Consider the following 6,490-nt stretch of genomic DNA (forward strand, 5'->3'; position numbering starts at 1 on the left):
AAATCAAATCTGTTGCTGTGGTGCCAGGCCTAAGTGGTGATGAAAGCTGGTTCTTGCTACAAGGTACTGGGGTTCCTTCCAGGCAGTAACGTAGCTGCACTTCTTAACAACTAAAATAGTCCCTGGGATCCTCTGCTTGTGTTGGAGAGGGAGACACTTCCATTTCTAAGGTGAGAGTTGTTCCCTTGAGGGGACTTAATAGTCTTAAGGGTCTTTGCCAACCTGAGTGATTCCATGATTCTGCGACTTTCACCAGACTGCACTGACAGACTCAAGGAGGTAAGCAAGAGATAATGTTTAAATGCCATATACCAAAGAGGTAGAGGTACTGTTTATGTGGTTCACTGGAAGCTACTCAAATGCTCAGAGATCTTGAAAAGTCTTTCTACAATTTGTGTCGTGACCTTGGGCTCTAAGATTTTCTCGTATAAGGCATAAAAAGATCTCACATGTGTAAGTAGGTCATTACTGATCAGATCTTTGAAGAAGGTCTTCACTTTTATTTCAAACAAGTGTTGGATTGAGAATGAAACTAGTACTTGGACATTTTCTCAGTTTTGGGTGTTGGCCACGGAAAAATCTTTGTAGCTCATCAGCTCTCAATTCAGAGAACATCAGAGCACTGTCCTCTGCAGGTCAGCAAAGACTGATGCTGGCTATTATCTTTTGGAAGTTCCTAACAGTGTTGGTTCTACTGGAAACCACATTTTTGGTAGGAGGTGTTTGAGAGGCCTAGATCTAATGAATTGAAACCACACTCTTTCAAATCAGTGCAGCTGCTTGATGACATGACTAACCACATTTTTCAAAGTGTTGCTGAAGGGCTTGTAGTCTATGTAGACATTCTGTAGTTTCTATAGATGCATGTCCTCTCAGGACATTCACAAACAGAGCCCTTAATATATTGAAAACAGGTATGTATTATTGTTACCTTGTGCATTTTGCAACAAAATCTACCTTCTAGCATTTAAAAATGTTGTAATGGAGTAATGTTTTCTCCTTCTATATGGTAAAGGCTCAAACTGTTAATATCCATTTTTACATAGATCTATATTTAGTGCTAGAAAATTGTATGCTGTCAGCCAGAGCAATACAGGGATTCTGTCTGCAGATGCTTGTTTATTTGTAGAAGGTGGCCTCTGGAAGAAGCTTCAGCATCTGACTTTTTATTGATGGTACCAAGATTTTCTGGGTTCAAAAACTTTCCTTCGCTTACAAAAGTGTGTCGCATTATTTTAACAGACTAAGGAATCTGGGCTTGAAGACCTAAGAGGTCCTTTTGTTCAGGTGTATGGTCACTATTAAAATAATCCTTTAACATAACCGCTACAGGTATTGACTTGCAACCTCAAAGTTCCCCATAAAAGACAAACCACTCTGTTGCTACATGATGGACTCTTCTCTTAGTTTGCTGTCCTTTTTTCTCCCAGGTGCATTGGAGTTGTTTTGCTTTGTATTTTTTCTGGAATTGATTTTGACTTCTAAATTACTGTGGTTTGTGTGCCATTTTCTCCTGCTCTCTTTGGTCCTTCAGTTGAGTAGATTTGGTAGCTGCAGATCATCAGATCATCAGAATCACATAAGGGTTGAGACTGGAAAGGACTTGTGAAGGTCATAATTTTTGTGTCTCTTTGCTGCTGTCTCTCCAGCCTCTCTGTATCTCTCTTGGACTGAGGATCCCAGAGCTCTGGTATCCAGCTGGCACAAACGTGAATTTGGGACAGCCATCCACTTGCAGCCCTTAACAGCGCATTACCTTGCTTGTTTCTGAGGTCACAGATCTACAATACTATTTTGTAGATGCTCTAGAAGCCCAGTCATATATTTGCTCCTAGATCAAGCCACCATTCCCTGAAGTGGACTTCTTTGCTCCTGACAGCAATCTGTTTTTTATCTCCAGGAAATGGAGTATTCTTGTTTCAAGAGGAACTCTCCAAAGCTACTTCCTGCTCAAAAATACATTTTGATTTCTCCAGGGAAAAGTTCTCCCTAACCTGTTTTTAGCTCTCTCCCATCCTTGACCTTTAGGTACCATTTTGTTGCGATCTCCCCTTCATGACCCTTTCTCTGTTTTGCTAGTGTACTTGTATCTTTTTCTTCTAAGCTTCCAGGCCAGTGAAATAATTTTCCCCTCAATGTCAGTTAGAAATAAAGTCTTTAAACTCTTCCCATCACTTTTTTAAGCTGGACACCTTCTGCTACTTCCATTCATTTTTTTTTCCAAGTAAATACACTATTATGGCTCAGTATCAGCACACACTTCATTTTCCCCTAGTTCTCATGGGGTACAAATGTAGGTTGTTCAAGGTCCGGTTCTATCTCTGTCCCATTGTTTACTCTTCTCCACAGCTACTTTCTTCAGTTTTCCCTGATCTTTTTGTTATTGTTTGTTGGTTCGTCCTTTTTTTTCCAAATTATTATTTTATTTTTATAACCCTGTCATTGAAATCCTGCTGCGGCATATCTCTTCCTGTTATACCTGATATGCTTTCTGAAGCCTTGACCACATCTATTGAAATCTTTCCACAGAAGAACTTGAACTTTGCTGGAGGACACAGACACAGAATACTATTTCTTCTCAAGGCAATCCTCTGGTTTCTTCTCAAACTCTCCTGCTTCAAAGCTTCTGAATATGGCATGAATATATTACTCTGAGAGACCTTCATATTACACATTCTCAGCCAAACAGCATGACTCAGATATCTGTCCTGACAAAACTGATATTCAAATATTGCTCCTATTGTCTCACCTTCCTTCATAGGTGAAATTTGCTGACTTTTTCTTTCACTGTTTCATTTTTTACCTCTGGAAACTTGATCTTGCCCTCTTACTGTTTGCAGAAGCTGATACCTCCTGTCCTTCATAATGCTATTATTTTCCTGCAGATGTATTTATAGTCTTTTTACTGTAACTGAATAAGGTTGTTATTCCATATTAGGTGGGCAGAATAAAGTGTGTTTAATTTTGTGCTGAAATTTCAACTTCAGGTTTCAGAAAGACTATTCAAACAGGTGAGGAGTTCTTAGAAAGTTTATTTCAAACTTAGCTGTGGTCCACATGATTCTATCTTGCTAAAGGCTCTTTGTAAATGGGGAGTAAATTCTCCAGGGTTTTTTACCTACAGATAATGATAATGTCCTTAAATAAATAAATAAATATTCAATTTCTTTAAAATGACAAGTAGATGTTGTATTTTCCAAGTTTCTTCTGCATCATTCTCACCATTCCAGGTCCATAGTGTTCATTTCTCATTCTCCACCATGCCAGTCTCCTGGTGACCCAGAAATTCTACTCTAGCATAACTTTATCTTCCTGTGCTTGCTAATCTGCACAGCAGATAAAATGATTTGGGGATCTACTCCCATGCCCTGTGTTCCTTTTTTCTGGTGTGGCTGACATTTGTATACAATTGCGTTTTGGAATGAGACCATGTAAAATGCGCAGAGTAACTGAACAGAAATTCACAGTTCTGTATTACCTCATGTTAGCTGGCGTGTGCATTCAGTTTGGGTTAGCACATGCAGCTCTGGGCACTTTTTGGAAACAGCTTTAACCCTCTAGAACTCAGTCTATGTTCATGTCTATTTAATTTGTTTGATTTTGGGGGGTTTTTTGTTTGTTTGTTTTTGGTTTTGTTTCTAGTCAGGAATGAAATTGTGCAATAACTATCTTGCACTTGCTTCTTCATAATTTCTTTTTCTGACCAGCAGTTGAGGAGGAAAATTGAAGAAAAGCAAGTGCAAATATTGCATCTTCCAAAAGGGTCATTTGGGTGAAATGTCAAAGAGGATTTTAATATATCTTAGCCATTTCCCCTATGTCTCTTCATAGTCAGCAGAATGAGCTAGCTTCTATTATGTTAAAAATAAAGTACCAAAGTTGTATTTTTAGGTTAAATATAAAAGAATGATAACCCATTAGCCCATGTTCTCATACTGATTCCTTGCCCATCTACGCTAATGACGTGAATGAGCATCATTCCTTTGTCTATTTTTAAACACAGAATGCTCTTGCAAACAAGACACTTTATTTTAGTGTGAATTTCCTGGTTAAATACAAGTTACATCCCTCAGATATTATTCCTGTGCATTTAGACTGATGCAAACCTTCCTTTGGATCACTTGACTGAAAGCATTTCTTTCATAACTGTGTTATGCCAGAAGTTCAGATGCAAAAAGCAAAAAGCCATGAGAATTAGGGCAAAGATAAGATACCATAACATTTAAGAATGTAACTCTAATTTTCTCTGCTTTTGATAATTTTTGTAGTAACATCCAATTTGCAAAAAGTATCTTATCAGTACAAATGTTAAAATTAATTCCTACTAAATTTGAATCATTTGTATGGACTGATAAGCAGATTTACTGCTGCTTATTGATGACATAAGACAGTTGGGGTTAGCTAACACTGTTATGCTTCAGACCAATAATGAGACTGCCAATGTATCTCTGTGCTTGCCTCACTATTAATAAAAGATACGTTCCACTCCCTTTCTCACCATTCCTTTTTCAGCTGCTATTTTAAGAGAAACTTTTACCCCTGTTAATGCTTTAAACCTCAGCAGGCTCAATAGGTGAAAGATGAAACTGGTATATATATTTCTTGCATCTGGAATAAAAGGGAAGGGAACAGCTAAAGAATCAGATGCCTTCCCTAATTTTTCATGTTAGCTATAAATGTGTAATCAGTGGTTACTACCACATATCAGCAGCTGAGTAATCAGAGAATCATGGAATATGCTGAGCTGGAAGGATCATTGAGCCCAGTCCCTGGTCCTGCACAGGACCAATTCCAAGAGTCACACCATGTGCCCAAGAGCATTGTCCAAATTCTTCTTGAATGCAGACAGATTTGGTGCTGTGACCACTTCCCTGGAATCTTGTTCCAGTGCCCAAACAACCTCTGGGTGAAGAAATTTTTTCTAATGTCCAACTTAAACCTCCCTTGACACAACTTCAAGCTATTCCCTTGGAGTCTTATATGTTCCTAAGAATGTTCATCAATCATAATTTCTGAGGGCTTCATGTCCCATTTACTGCCACCCTCTTGGCAGGTGACTTGCTTTGTGAGCATGCCAGCCCATTGAACACCATGAACAGTTATGGACTTAAACATTACTGTTCAAGAGCAAGTTTTGGGGAACAGGAAAGTGTAATTCCACATATTTCTGGATGGGTGGGTGAGTTAAATTCACCAGTCTTGAGAGAACCTCAACATAGCACTGTGGTTATAACTGTTCCAGCTAGACCTGGCCTAGATAATGCCTGGGTGTGTTATGGATGGGATGACATATGGTTTAGACTGTTCCAGTAAAGAATCTGGGCATAGCCACTTTTTTGGTGTAGATGTGATGGGATGCATTTTGGAGAAGAGGGTTTAGACGTGTGCAAGTAAATTACAGCATGCCTGAGTTCCTGGCTAATCCTATTTACTGATACAGACATATCCTGCATGTTCCAGGGAAGCCTTGAAGACAGAGTTACAGTAGACCTTGGAGTTGCATCCTGCCAGCAAGGAATGACATGCAGTTTGTGAGTCAGTGCCCCAATGTAAGCAGACAAAGCTCTCACAGAGTCAGAGCAGGATCTCCTTGTAATACAGATAGCAGAGAATACCAGCAGCTGATGGAAAAGGGTCATCTGGCAAAACAATGGAGCATGGCAGTCTGAACTCTAAGGGAACTGCAGATGTGGAACGGAGAAATAAAAGAACCCTTCCCTTTCTAAAGCTAGGTGGAGACCTAAGTAACCTAATGAGCCTATGCAGGTTGGCCATAGTTGGGCATAAACAGCACTGTGTTAATGCTACAGGAGTAGGAGGCAAATAAAACTTTCATCAATGACTAGATATTGGGCAGATGTTTTCTGGATAAATGGAGCTCTCTTTTTCCTGATCTCCTTGTTTACCCACAAAAAGTGTGCTGGAGGCTGTACTCTGCATTAAAGTAATTTCCAAGCTAGGCATCTGCATGATAGATGCTACACCTGAAGCAGCTTTTATAAGATTCCTTTGCATGAATAAAATCAGTTGTCTCTGAAGGTGATTAATTGCATCTGGACTTTAGGGTATAAGATTGCTCAAAGGATTTATCTTCTGGATAATCTATTATTCTCTCTCCTTTGAGGCTGGTGAGAGTATAGTGACTAATTCAGATTTAATTTTCAACCTTTTAGCAGTTTAAAACTAGATGAGGTGAAGCTTAGTGTCTGAGTTTTAGCTCAAAGAACGTTTAGGATAGGATAAATAAGCTAAATATAAAAGGTATTTCCTACATCTGTTTATTGAGTTTATTTGGATTCTTTAAATTTGTCTGTGTCTTGTCACATAAATTTTAGATACAGTCAAGGACAAATGATGTCATATTGCCTCTTTTATCATTCATTCCTCATCTTAACATCTGTTTCCTAACCAGTTATTTCTCCACGTGTGACATTAGTCACCACTTAAGCCACTAGTAAATTTGGATCATCTTTTCTAGACAATGGTTTGG

This window comes from Prinia subflava, chromosome 3, assembly GCF_021018805.1.
Source record: "Prinia subflava isolate CZ2003 ecotype Zambia chromosome 3, Cam_Psub_1.2, whole genome shotgun sequence".
In the NCBI taxonomy this organism is placed as follows: Eukaryota; Metazoa; Chordata; class Aves; order Passeriformes; family Cisticolidae; genus Prinia; species Prinia subflava.